Consider the following 15150-nt stretch of genomic DNA (forward strand, 5'->3'; position numbering starts at 1 on the left):
CCCTTGCAGGTGAGTAGTGCGCTATACAAGTATCAATTTACAATTTTAGTAAACCTCTTTCAAGGTAGAAACCAGTATAGAACTCAACTTCAGTTGGGTGTAAGTGAGAGTTTCTTGGTGGAAGAAAGTTGCAAACCGTGCTGCTTCCCCCTCTGCGGTCTTGTAGCAATAGAGAGAGATGGAAACAGAGAGAGTAAGTGACACATACGAACAAACAGTAAGAGAGAGTTAGAGAGCAAGGAAGAGGAACGTAAACAGAGAGAGAGTTGAAGGGAGACAGAAAAACAGAGAGAGAGATGGAGAGAGAGGAAGAGAGAGACAGAGAGAGGGAGGGTGAAAGAGATAAAGACAGAGACAGACACATAGACATAGATACAGCGAAAAGGGCAGAGAGATAAAGGCAGAGATAGAGAGACGGAGAGGGAGACAGAGGGAGGAAGACAGGGACATATAGGGATAAAAATAGAGAGTAACATACAGAAGGAGGGAAACAGATAGAGGGAGGGAGACAGAGAAAGAAGAAAAGTATGACACACAAACAGAAAGGGAGAATGAGGGAGACAGAGGGAGGGAGACACAGGAATATAGACCTGGAAATAAAAGCTATAAAACACAACTTTGGTAGTGCATAGAAGAGTGTATGCATAATCAATAGAAGTTTGAAGCAGTACATGTCCTAAGGTTCTCTTCCCACCATGAGTACTTACTACCTGAATGATTACAATTCTACAAGAAGAGTCTCTCAAACCATTCTTAATTTTAAATCATACATTTATTATTGTAACATGTCATAATTTAATGGAGTTTCTAACATCATTTCGTCTGAAATTTCATTTTCTGGATGATCAATTTCAATAGTCATTTCATGAAACTCGATGTCATCTAGTGCTTGAAGAAAATCATCAACCAATGTTTCATCTAAATCACAGGTTACATCTCCAGCAGCAATATCTTCATCTTCATTTGTGCTCGCCTTGAAAGGTATGTTTAGCTCTTCAATCAAACTGTTAGTAATTTCAAAATTAATATCCGTATTGATTTGTTCTTCTTCCATAGTACATTTTTTAATGTCGTTATTTCCTGTAGAAAAACATAAACACTTCATTTTACCATTTTTGCTACTACATAATACAAAACTAGGTTTATCAACTATTTTGCCATTTAAAAAATATTATGCAAAAACTATTCTCAACTACTTTATAGGAATATATCAATGAAATAGCTTTTATGAATTTGTAGTTTTAAAATGTTCTTACGTTTTGAAACCAGTCACTTTTGATCACCAGAAAAAACTAGGGGTATTATAATAAAATGCAGTACTAAAAAAAGTACAAAATATCTGTTCACCTTACCAGTTTGAAAGGAGTTGATCTGTTGTAGTTAAATGCAGGTACACTCTGTATATATATTTTTTTAATTTCTTGAAAAAAGTTTAAAAGATACAAATCGTCTTTACAAACTTATATACACCATGGATGTTCTCTTACTTCAGCTCTGTAGAAGTACATCCCATCGGTTTTTTTAACACTTAGTTATACTTACCTTCAAAATAATTAATTAAAAAAAACTATTCTAATGTAGCATCTGTAGAAGACAAAAAAATACTATTACAATTTATCTTTTACAACACAAAATCATTTGTAAAGCATTTCAGATGCCTTTTTTGCTGTTCTCAGAATATATTGAAAGTCACTAGAAACAGTGAGTTCAATAGTACTCATCACATAACAGCGGGCAAAAAAAGACAATCAAGAAGATTATCTAAAAAAAAAAAAACAATCTCAATAACAATCTTAAATATGTTTTTCAAAGACACATTTCTTATGTAACTATGAGATATAGCAAACAATCTTGTAAAAACAAAACACCATCATTAAATTTGTTCCATTATAAATAATGTTACTCACAAATATATGCTGTCAAAATGTACAACAAAAAGTCATTAAGAGTTTCACGAAGTTTTCCCCATGGCCAAATAGTATGTGTGAAATTCTTACTTTAAAAGTTGTTCAATAGAAACTTTGAGCGTCTGCCTCCCAGCATTCAGATCTAAAACCACTGACATCATTTGCATCGTCTTCCAATACTCATTCTTCAGTCCAATGCTATTCAACATCTACATTGCCACCCTTACACAAATGGCCCACCAACTGAACTACAACAGTATCTCCTACATCGACGACACCCAACTCATCTTCTTACTCACCAAGGAGCCACATACCACCAAAAACAACTTCCACAAAACAATTAAGCACGTCACCAAGTGGATAAGGAGTATCTCTTTAGACATGAATTCACACAACATGAAGATACTCTTTATCAAACTCACCCCCTTAGCTTCAGTTAACTCCTGCTCATCAACTACACTGTGAACAGTACCAACACCTACACAACCTATGACTCATATTGAACTCCTCATTCTACAAGTGTAAACAAGTCTACAGCATTTCCTCATACTGCTATAACACCCTCAACATTCTCCACAACATTTACAAGTACATCCTAAAGAAAACAAGAAGAAACAGACTACACTGTGGCAACACACTCTACACAAGACTTACAGCCAAACACCTATTACGACTACAACTAATCCAAAGCACCTCCACCTGATTGATCTTCAATGTCCCCTGCTACAGCCACATCACCCACGACATGATACACTTACTCTGCCTCAACAGCAACAAGAGGATAACCTTCAAGCTCCTTACCCTCACTTACAAAATACTGTACAACACCAGATGCATCTACCTTACCAGCAGTAATCCTGAAAGGCCAAATTTGGATCTTAAAATTTTGGCTTTAATAATATTAGGTAAGAATTTGTTAACTCTTTAGGCAAACTTTGCTTAAAAACTAATTGAGTATAATTACAATGTATTCAACCGTTCAGACATTTTAAATAAACAGTGTAATGTCTAGATGTTGTAGAAGGTCCATCATGAAAAATAATTGAAACAGCTACAAAAGTTCTTCCTGATATTGAAACTTGACTAGCTACAACATTTTCAATTAAAGTTTTCAGTTTTGTTCCATCAGCTCTACAACGTTGCATCATTAAAATAGCATACTGTCCATATCTTTGTATAAATATTGTTGATGACATTTCTTATTTACATTGTCTACACTCCATGGTTTGACTTGCTCCTATAACTAGATTGTTAAAGGACACTGATTTACAGTCTGGTATATGAACATGGCTGATGCAGTGGGGAAATATAACATCACGAGCTGGAATGTGAGAGGGCTGGGGGCGATCCAGAAGCGACACAGAATACACACGTTCCTACTACGTCACCACACGCAGATCGCGTTTTTACAAGAATCCCACCTCACGGCTTCCGAAGCTATCAAAATGCGGAAGAAACAGAGGGGTACAATTCTGACCACAACGTATTCCGCCTTCTCTAGGGGTGCGACAATTTGGATCAGACACGGCACACCCTTTCTTGAAGCAGACAGGAGAGTAGATGATCAGGGACAGTATGTCTTAGTGAAGGGTACCTGTGGTACTTGGATGTGTATATGCTTCGAATTATGATCAAGACCAATTCTTACAGAAAGTAGGTCTGGCGCCGGAGGACTGGATGGACACTCCCTGGATATTGGGCGGGGACTGGAATATGATCATGGATATTGACAGGGATAGATCACACCCTCCCCTGCAAATGGCAGGGGTCTCCAAATTGACAGACTTGTTTTGCACTTGGGCGACTGGCTGGGGCCTGAAGGACGCCTGGAGGGCCTCTAATCCACAGAGCTGAGAATACTCCCTCTACTCGTACACACATGCTCTCCACACTAGGATTGACAGGTTTCTATGCTCTGAGAGCCTGATAGCTAGGATTGACAGTCCTGAATACCTTGCAAAAACCTTCTCAGACCATAGACCCCTGACGCTCACCCTTCTTTGGGGCAGAGTCCCGACCCCGGTTCCCACCTGACAACTAGATCCTCTCCTTTTGGAGGATGGGCCTTTCCGAACGTCCCTAACTGAGACATTGGATAAATACTTTTTGGAGAATTGGGATACTGCTTCCTCGAATTTGGTGTTCTGGGACGCCATGAATGTGGTAGTTCGGGGGCATCGATCGGACAGTTAGTGGGAGCCCGACAAGAAACCCTTAGGAAGCTGCAGGACATAGAAGATAGATTGAAGGCCTTGCAAAGTGAGGTGGGGCTTGACCATAATAAACGTGCTGCTCTACGGCTGGTGAATATAGAACATGCTGACACGCTTGAGACACTGCGAGTCATAGATCATAGGGAGTATTACACCGACAGCACGCCAAGGCAGATAGATCAGGAGCATTGCTGGCTCATCTGGTGCGGGAGCACCCAAACATCCCGGTGATAACTAGGATACATGCGCGGGATGGGCGTATAGTGGGTACGCAAACGGACATTAACCATGCATTTTATGTCCACTTGACTGCCTTATATACTCAGCCGGAAGTAGTTGACAGACCAGATCGCAGCCTTCCTGACTGACCTCCCTTTCCCTGTCCTGACTGCAGATGCCCACAAAAATCTCAGAGGCCCCATAACGCAACAAGAAATCCGGACGGCTATCAAATCGCTGAACCGCAAAAAGACGCCGGGCATGGATGGACTCCCAGTGGAGGTCTAGGCGACGTACTCGGACGTACTGGTGCCGATATTGGAGAGAGTATACCGGGAGGCATTGACAGAGGGCCGTCTGCCTGATTCCACGATGCAGGCATTGGTTGTCTCTCTGCCGAAACCCGGGAGGGACAGTCTGGACTTAGCGAATTATAGACCACTGTCCATGTTAGCAACAGAAAAAAATCCTCAGTAAAGAGATAGCTCAGCAACTGCAGCAGTACCTCCCAACTCTGTTTCACAGAGACCAGTGCGGGTTTCTGCCGGGCAGGAGCACCTCTATGAATATACGTCGGCTGCAAGCACTTATGGCGTCTGCTACTCATGACCTCCCTAAGGCGGGCTGCATAGCCTTGGATCTACGCCAGACCTTTGATTCCCTAACTTGGTCGTTCATGTTCTCGACCTTGGAGAAGTTCAGATTCCCGGCCTCTCTCCTGGCATGGATCAGATTGCTCTATACCGCTCCCATGGCTAGGGTGAGGACAGTGCGGCATATCTTGAATAAATACACAATGCATTGTGGCACGCGGCAGGGATGTCCACTATCACCGCTGTTATTTGTGCTGGCTCTGGAACCCCTGGCCATTGCCCTACGGGCCGCAATGGTGCACTGGGGGATACCGAGTGGTTGCACTCTGCACCTACTGTCCATTTACGCGGACGATGTCCTGTTGTGCCTCAGGGATCTGGAGGCTGATCACGCCCCCATATATGACATCTTTGAGCGATTCTCTGCTATCTCGGGCCTCACTATAAACCCTGAGAAGTCCACTGGCTTCTATTTCAGAGTCACTCCAGATCCTTGTGTACTACAGTTTGGCACCAATGTCCTTCCGATAGCTCCGGACACGTTCAAGTACCTGGGGATTCAGGTCTATTGACAACAGGAGGATCAGATAGAAGGAAATGTCAAGAAAGCCATAGAAAAACTTCGAGCCTCTGTAGGGTTCTGGACAACGCTACCCTTATCCGTTATGGGCAGAATTGCGATCTCCATGATGGTAATGCTCCCTAAACTATTATACATCTTTGTTAACATTCCAGTGTTCTTACCACAATCTATCTTTGATGCCCTTAACTCCCTGTTAACCACCCTGATCTGGGGGACAGGTAGGTGATTGATAGGGCTGAGTAAGCTACAGCTGGGGACCAGAGCCGGTGGGATGGGAGCTCCAGATTTCCGGGGATATTACTATGCTGGCCAACTCCAATGGCTTTCCTACTGGGTAGCGGGATGGAACCTCCACGAAATAGGGTACACGACCGACAGATTGAGACGTGGGGAGCTCCATGCCCTGCTCCTCCCCGGGAGCCGCATTCCAGCAGAATGCCACACACTTCTCCACACAGCGCTGAAGAGACTCTAGCATACACGACTTCGACGGTGCCATATGCGCCCAACATTCCTTTACTGGGTATCCTGACGCCATAAGGTAGACTGACGGACAGAGTGTTAAGACCGTGGTCGGAATCGGGCGTGGAGGTGGTGGGCGACTATTTTGGCGACGACCATCTCCTTACACATGACGCCTTCTTACAGGCCACGGAAGCCCCCCCTAGAATGTACTTAATGCACGCCACAGTCACACACTATGTACAACACAGATGGGCGTCTCAACGCCTCCAGCCCCCACAACATCAACTGGTACACTTAATGTATCTCATGGGACTGGGAGGGCACCTGGTGGGCTGGATGTATGCAGGAGTTAGGGCCCACGCTGTGGTGTCACTCACTACCCTCTGGCATATTTGGACACAGGATACAGACCGGGCCATCTCAGATACAGAATGGACCACAATACTTGAGCATCCCGGGCGAGTCTCCCGCAATGTCCGGTTCAGATTCATACAAGGGATGGTTCTGCACAGAGCATACCTGACCCCCTCTCGCCTACATAAAATGTTCCCAAACTCTCCCCATACCTGCCCATGCTGTGATGAGGAAAAGGCCGGGCTCATTCACATGATATGGTCGTGCCCGCAACTCCGAGGTTACTGGATGGAGGTGTGCCAGACGCTGAGGACAGTCACGACCCTCCCGGTGCCAGAGGAGGCACGATACTGCCTCTTGGGGTTGCGCAGAAGGCCTAAAGAACTAAAGGCCCAACTGAAATGACTAGATATGGCACTGCTGCTAGCAATTAGAACAATTACCATGAGGTGGAAATGACGTAGACCACCTGGGGCACACCTCTGGCACTCTGAGGTACTTAAGTGGGGGGGAGTGGAGGGGACGATACTTGGGAGGGAAGAATCAAGAGGCCTTAGGAAGTTCCCTATCTCCTTGGAATGGGAGACTATGCTCATTACACTGGAGGGAGAAGACGGAACACAAATAGGAGACAACGGGCAGGAGGAATAAATGCGAGCAGTTTTACCACGCCTGGCACATAACAGTATGCCCTGGCCCAACTCACATTCACCTAAGTTAACTACTACCACAAGATAATGCGCCCCACTTAATGGCACATATTAGCACCTATGCTTACCGGGAAGGGACCCATTTTCAATTTTCCTTTTAGACGGTTGCCCCTGGGAGGTTGTTTGTTTGATGATATCACATTACCTCGTGCAGTGAATATCGTGACATTTTGAGATGAATGTTTATGTAACATTATGATGCACTATATGAATATCACTGTTATAAGAGATAGAGGTTTGAGTTGGGGAGAAAATATAAAACCCGGCTGTAGCACTGGAAATTTTTGATGTACTGTTATGCTTGATGTCAACCAGCAGTGAATAAAGTAAAAAAAAAACAAACAATTTTGACACTCATGTTGCCATTTTTAAGAAATGCCAAAAATATTTTCAATGTCTATACCTTCATCTTCCAGTACACCAAGTATAAACATTAAAAATTCCTGACAATCTTGTTGAATATTCTGCGTAAATTGAGTAGAACCAGAACACATATCCAAAACATTTCAAATATCAGAAACACTTTGTATTTTACCTTTATCCCTACTACATTTCCCATAAACAGAATACAACTATGAGCAGAATCTTTCGTCCCGATTTTCAAAAATTTGCTGTTGCAGACTTTCAAGAAATAAAACAACATTAATTACTACATTAGCAAAACAATTCACACATCTATTTTCAAACCAATAACCAACATTCTTTTCAACACTGTCCTTTTTCTTTTTGCTTGCAGGCGCAACTTTATCTTGAACTTTTTTTCTTTGTCTACAGTTTCACTACAGATATTCTCAAAACGTATTTTTCTACCTACCACACGCTTTTCAAATACTGGATATTGACCTAAATTGGGAGCATATTTTCTTCTTAACCTATTATACTCTTTCACACAATTTGCATCTGCACTAACCTTTGCCTCATCAAAATCAATCAAGTACAATCCAGATAAAGTTCTGACTCGAGACAAAGCAACATATGCCATACCCTCGTTGAACACAGAACTTATGCCATACTCTCTTTAAACATGGTACTTCCAATATTCACTATTGCACAATCTACACTTAAACCTAGATATTTATGAATGGTCACCGCATATGCCAAACAAATAGGAAACTGTTCTCTGCGTACATACAAATCTTTTACAAGCAAGAACCGAGATGAACAACAACTAAATTGTTGTATTTCAGAAATTTCATCAAATTTGATTTTCAAAAATTCAATCCCATCTCTATTTACATAATTAACACAATCAACAATTTTACCCATTGCTCCATTTACTACACCTTTTTCCACAATCAAATTACGTCGTAAAATTACCCTACAGTTTACACATGCATATACATTCTTTTCTAAGCCAGCAGTTTTACTTATCTATTTCTCTAAATAATCCTATTTTCTTTTCAACTTTTCAGTCAAAATATTAGTGATTCCTTCAAGTTCTATTTTATCAATAGCTTTCAATTTTTTAATTTCCTCATTTTCAAACTTTAACATTTCTTCATCGAATCTACAACATTCACGTAGTGCTGGCATTAAGCAGATTACAGCTTGCTTTTCGGCAATTCTCATGTAGATTTTCTCAGGCACAATATTTTCATTTGGAAACAAATTCAAATGTAATCGTCTCTGTAAAGCTTATTTGCCATGTTCAGTCATTTTTACAATTCTTTTATCTTGAAGAATAGTTCCATAATCAGCATCTTTTGCCTGTTGCATATTTGTAATAAGCTCCTTATACTCAAAATATGACCAAACGTTTATATTTCCAATTCTCCCCAAAGACTTTCTGGTATCTTCATGCGACAGTGTTTTGAACACTGTCTGTCCTTTTACTGGAGTAAGTTGTAGAAGATCTCCAAAAACTATGACGTGTTTTCCTCCGAATAATATGTCATATTCTGTTTTAAGAATTTGCTGCATTCTTAAATGCACAAAAGCAAGCATTAAGTTTGATAGCATGCTTACCTCATCAATAATCAGAAGTTTCATTTTCCTCAAGACTCTTGAAACTTCACAACAAACTTCTCCAGAGCGCTAATGGTATTCTAATCCATTGCCATGCTCTACTGGTAGCATTAATAAACAATGTAAAGTAATTCCTTTAATATTGTGATCCGCTAACCCAGTTGAAGCAGTGACAACACAAGACAGATATGAGTCAGTTGTTTTGTGTAAATAAGTTGAAATAACTTTTATTAAGAAACTTTTCCTGTTCCAGCTTGTCCACTCACATACAATTGGATAGGTTGAAATAATGAGCAAGAGCACTCTTTCTTTTCATGAAGTAATCCATGGTTAATCTGTTCTCTCACTTGCTCATATATTTGTTTCTGCTCAACACTAAGTTATTCTTCCAAATTTCCTAAATTTCTTACGTCTTCTTGAGCTTGATACATTGCTGTTTCCACCTCTCCCATAGCAGTTGCTTCTTCATTTTGAATAATTGGTTCTCCTAATGGATCCTGACTTAACGGAGCAGAACATTGACTGTCTTGAGAACTGTCTCTAGCAATCTCAGCTGCAATTGTAGCTTCCTGTTCAATTTCATTGTTCAACAATTTAACATAATTAGCAAAAAACAGGACATTCTATACTATCTTTAGTTCCTTTGAAAGAATCCTCATAGATGTCAAAATCTCCAAGTAATTCAAATTCTGAACGCCATGGCTTGAAAAGTTGCAAAAGAGCTAAGTAGTAAAATTCCCTTTTGTCACGAGTTTCGCAACTTAGTTTACGGTGATTAATCAAATGTCCTTTTCTTTGTTTTACCAAACATCCTTCAGAACCAGTCACAGCATATATACCATATTTGATGTTTTCTATAATATTCCGTTTAAAAATATAGTTTTGCAACACTTCATAGAGACAAATGTTTCCGGATAATGACTTCTGAATGGATAATATGTATCCAACATATTTGTTTTCACAATATCTGTCTTTCTGGCTTCTTTTTAGCTAAATATTCAATTTCTTGTACAGATTTAAGTACTTGGTTTCGTGTTGCAGCAAGACCTAAACTCACCCAAATGATTCTTGTAGATTTGGAGTATAGACTTGCAGATGATAAGCGATCCGAGCATTCATATGCTCCAATTTCTAGATGATATAACATCTTCAAACTGTGAGTATATCATTCCTTACTTAGACTCCTCTCATGGGAAATCTCTTCCCACATATCCTTAAATTCTGTCTTTTCTGTTTTCGTTATGTACGATGTTACATATCGAGCAACAGCACTGGAATTGTCTGCAACATATTGAATATCCACGTTAGCATTCCACATGGACAAAATGACTGGCTTGTAATCATTTATATATTTTGAGTCTTCATTTCTTTTTAAGTTGTAGGTATTTTTGGGAGACTTTCTTGTGATAGTATGTCGTAAAGATGACATAAAACTGTCCACTCTTACTTTCGATATTACTGGTTGTGGAAATCCAAAACGGCATTTGGTGTAGAATTTATCTTTTGATTTGTACTTGATTTGTACTTTCGTCAACAGTATTTCCCACAATGATGGCTTTGGAATAGTAAGACCTGCTGTCTTAAGTCCTTATCCTGTGTGCTTTTGGGTATATCACATGTAGCGTATTCTTCAATAAAAGACATCACAGTATCATCTGAAATTTGGGAGCATCTTTGATCCATAGTAGCATGTGTATGTGAGTAGCACCTCTTGCTTGATACTCCTTTCTCCAAAAGAAGTCCACAACCTCTCCAAGAAGAAGATTTTCTTTGTTGGTGATAAAATACATCATAGCTTCAAATCTATGATTGAAATACTGCATACGTTTACTGGATCCAAAGAGCACAATTCTCCAGGTGTCTTGTATTCAACATTTATTATATTTGGATTTGCCTCTCGAAGAAATTGAAGTGAATAATCCCAACCATATTCAGCACAGCTTAGAGTAAGGAACCATGTAGGAGTTCCTAAGTTCCTTAACATACAGTTAAGTTCTCCATGACGACGATACCAGTACTCATTAGTACCACACTGACAAGCCATGAGATTAATCACCTCAGATTCAAAAACATTATCTTTCTGGTGTACTTTATTCATAAATTCCTTTGCCGAAACATTTTGCAGATGTACACCTGTTTTCAATATATGGTTTACTGCATAAGAAAGTCCAGACAAATCACTCTCAAAGAAAAGATGAAACAAATACAGAATACAGTGCAGTGCAGTGTCGAAATCTTGGATCTTCTGCATACAATCTTGATGTCCGGTATTCAGATGAAGGAATCTGCACAGGTCGGTCATCATATCATCCTCCTTTTCCTGTAGGAAACAAGTGAGGGAAACAACAAGCTTCCAATCTTTTTTCCCATACACTAATGGGACTTCCCTTTGCTTCTTTCATTTGGAATGACTCTATAGTATTCCCCATCACTTCTTTGGAATGCAGTGGATAAACACTGTAATGTTCATATATTTCTTCAGTTCTGGAAACATCCACTTTTTCAATTTGTCCAGATGGCAAGTCACTATCTTCTTCTACTGTTATTTCTTCTTCACTCATAAACACGTCTTTATAATATTACTTATTTTTCATCATGTACAACATTGCCTTTTTTACTTTCCTAACATCCATTAATTCCTACCAGATTTTCTTATTCTTAGTAGGTACACCATTAACAAGAATAACTAAAGGTTCATCTTGTACATTTTCTACAACAACAGTTTCAATATTTTTCTTTGAATCTAGAGGCAAATATACAACTCTTCCCTTTAATCCTCTCAGTAAATCTGAAGGCAGCAATTTCCCTTTCTTAGGCTCCATAGGCACAATAGCCTGAAAAGGATGCACACATTGAATAAGAATAGACTCATAGGTTTTTAAATCCACCAGTTCAGAAGGAATTTCTATCAACTCAAAATTAATATGCACAGCTCTAGCAGGCATTTTATTTTCATCTTATTTGCAACAACAATATTTATAAATACACTGATCACAACCCAAATCAAAAGTATTCTCTACCAACAAATACGTTACAAATTCCATCCAATCGTTATTATTTTCCTTTTCACATTTTAAATACAAATCAACATTCCTAATCTGATTTTTATAATGAGTATGTCAACAACAAATACAAGACTAATTTGGTGTTTCACCAGAAATCACTTTGAACTTTAGAATTTCTTGCTCAATTTTTTCTGTACTGCAATGTTGTACATTCTCTTCTACATTTCCTTCCACTAACGTATCAATTTCTGCACTATCTTCTTCTGCACTAAAGTAACTAACCTGAATTTCATCACAAACATTCTTTACATCTGACACAGATCCATGCAAAAGAGCACTATTCAACTTATTTAACATTAGAGCTGGACGTTTTGATAATACAACGTTCTGACTAATTTCCTCAATTCATTATGATGTACTGCCAACATTCTGAAATGGTGAAAAACACTTCAACATACTTTTTCAGAAAGACAAGCCAAAGAATGTCCATGCAAACCAGTATTTACTCTCACTCTGCAAGGGTCTAATCCTTGCAACATCTTAATCTTTTGTGAAACACTTTTCTTAGTATAGTTACATAAGAAATTGTGGAAAAAATCAATCGATTCCTGCCGTACACTACAAATACTACTGCAATTCCAATTGTACACTGGAGCTTTAGGACGTCTCCCTAAAACTTCATCAGCTAACACCTCTTCTACATTTCTAGGAAAAAAAATTCTTTCTCAATAGGACAACCATTTTTAACCTCATAAGCACGACCTGTAGTGTCAACTGAATGCAACAACTCATTACTCTGAAAATAACTCTCCTCATTAAAAAAAGGCTCAGAAGTTGAAATGTGTTTCCATTCACCCCAAAAAACTTCAGAAAAATTACTCTAAATAATTACTCTTCTCCATTTACTTTTGCTCTTCATAAAATGTATTGGCTTATTAAGTGACCGAACTCGATTGATTACTAAAAGAAAAAGTTTTTTTTTCAATTCAAAAGCTTTCTCAACAACATTCACAATACATTTTCCCTTCTTATAAAATGCAGTTTTCTTCTTACAATTCTTTATTAACTTAGTTAAGTTTTTCAAAATCCTATTATAAAAGATCTTCTTCCTTATTTCCTTATATTTATTTTAGATTCTTTTACTATTTACATTTTTTTCAGAAGTCTTTCCATGGTTATTCTCTTTTCTCTTAGTAGTAGAAATAGTGACTGTATTTTCTACATTGCGCACACTACTAATAGTGGTTGACAATCTCCGCAAAACAGTCATTATTTTCTTACCAGGACTTTTTTTCATTTTCTTAACACATAGTTGTTCTGGAAAATGTTGTAGGTCACTTTTCTTTAAATACTCTGCTTTTTTGCGTTGTTTCTTCTTTGCTATTTTTGTAGGCATGATGATTTTTTTTTCAATGGTGATAAACAATATATTCCACTTTAGAAAAATAAATCCATCAAATACACTATTATATAATCTATAAGAAGAGAGGATATATTATGACAACAAACATACAAGTATAAAAATAGAAGGTCTTGCAACAAGAGAAAGAGGACTTGAAACAATAGAAAATATAAATAGAAAAGAGGATATGACCAAACACTGCAGCATAAGGGTATAAATATAGGATGAAAAGACTGGAAAATATGATGAGAGAATGAGCAGTATAAGTAGAAAGGTGACAGTATGAGGACAGAAGGGACAGTATTAGAAGAAAGACACAGAATATGAGGAGACGGGGGAAGTATAAAACGTAGTTAGAAAAGGGAGTATAAAAAGAAATGGGACTATTAGGAAACAGAAAAGACAATAAGGACAAAGAAACACTAAGGGGCCCATTAGGATATCGGGCAGCTTTCCCCCACCAGACTGGCGGTACCCACCACCAGCCTGACAGTAGAAATCCACTCACCAACTCTACCAGAATGACTCCCCGCCATATTTGCATAGCTAGAGAATCTACAGCGGTCAGAAAGACCGTCTACCACTTTTCTCCCCCGCTTGCCTTGAAACCAGTGCAGAAAGGGTTTTATAGAGTGGCGGTGTCTAATACACACCATCAAACATATCATGATAGACTTCTGCAGATGCTTTTCCGTAGGAGTGATTTTGCCACAGAAAGACATGAAGTCTTTACTGTGGGAGCCCCTTGCAGACCTCCAAAGTGCAGGTATAATTGAGGGTGCACACAAGGAGTACCTGTGGTATCCCCCAGCATTTGCATACACAAGGCAGCAGACACATTTCCAATTTTTGCCAACATTACATCCCAAAATAATACAACAAGAAAGAGGCCCAACAATGTACGCAGCAGTCTATGTATATTGACTGGAAAATTATTAAGAAAGACATATGATGCGATAGAGAGGAATACGATGTCAGAGGCTCGACTATAAAAAGAAGGGATACTATTAGGAGACAGAAGGAGACAATAAGGACACAGTGAGACTAAAAGCAACGGGAAAGTATGACAAGAAGTGGCACTCTGAAAAAAAGAAAAATTAAAAGGAGGAAAGTCGGAAATATCAGAAGAGAGGGGACGCTATAAGCAGAGAGAGGTAGACTGTGAGAGAGACAGCAGACATTATGGAAAAAGATGCAAGTGTAATTCTTTAATTTACACAGACAGTGTAATTCTAGACAAAAACATGTAAACCATACATTTCACTAAAACACATTTACCACACTAAAACATTTTATTAACTAAACACATTCCATGTATATGACCAGTACATTTCAGCAGACAATCCTGACTCATTTTGTAAATACATTTCCAATTGGCACCATTGTTTTTTTGGGCCAGATTACATCCAAAAATGAAACACAATAGAACAAGAAAGAGACCCAAGAGGCTTGTACATCTGCCCAAGAATATATCCAGCAGTCTATATATACTGACTGAAAATTATTAAGAGAGACATATGATGAGAAAGAGAGGAATAAGATGTCAGAAGAGACACTAAAAAAAGAAGGGGCACTATAAGGAAACAGAAGGAGACAATAAGGACAGAGGGGGACTAAAGGAACAGGAGGTAGTATGAGAAAAAGTGGCACTGTCAACAAAGACGAATTAAAAGAAGGTAAAAAGGCAAATATCAGGGGACACCATAAGTAGAGAGAGATAGACTGTGAGAGAGA

The sequence above is a fragment of the Lissotriton vulgaris genome, chromosome 4_1, assembly GCF_964263255.1.
Source record: "Lissotriton vulgaris chromosome 4_1, aLisVul1.2, whole genome shotgun sequence".
In the NCBI taxonomy this organism is placed as follows: Eukaryota; Metazoa; Chordata; class Amphibia; order Caudata; family Salamandridae; genus Lissotriton; species Lissotriton vulgaris.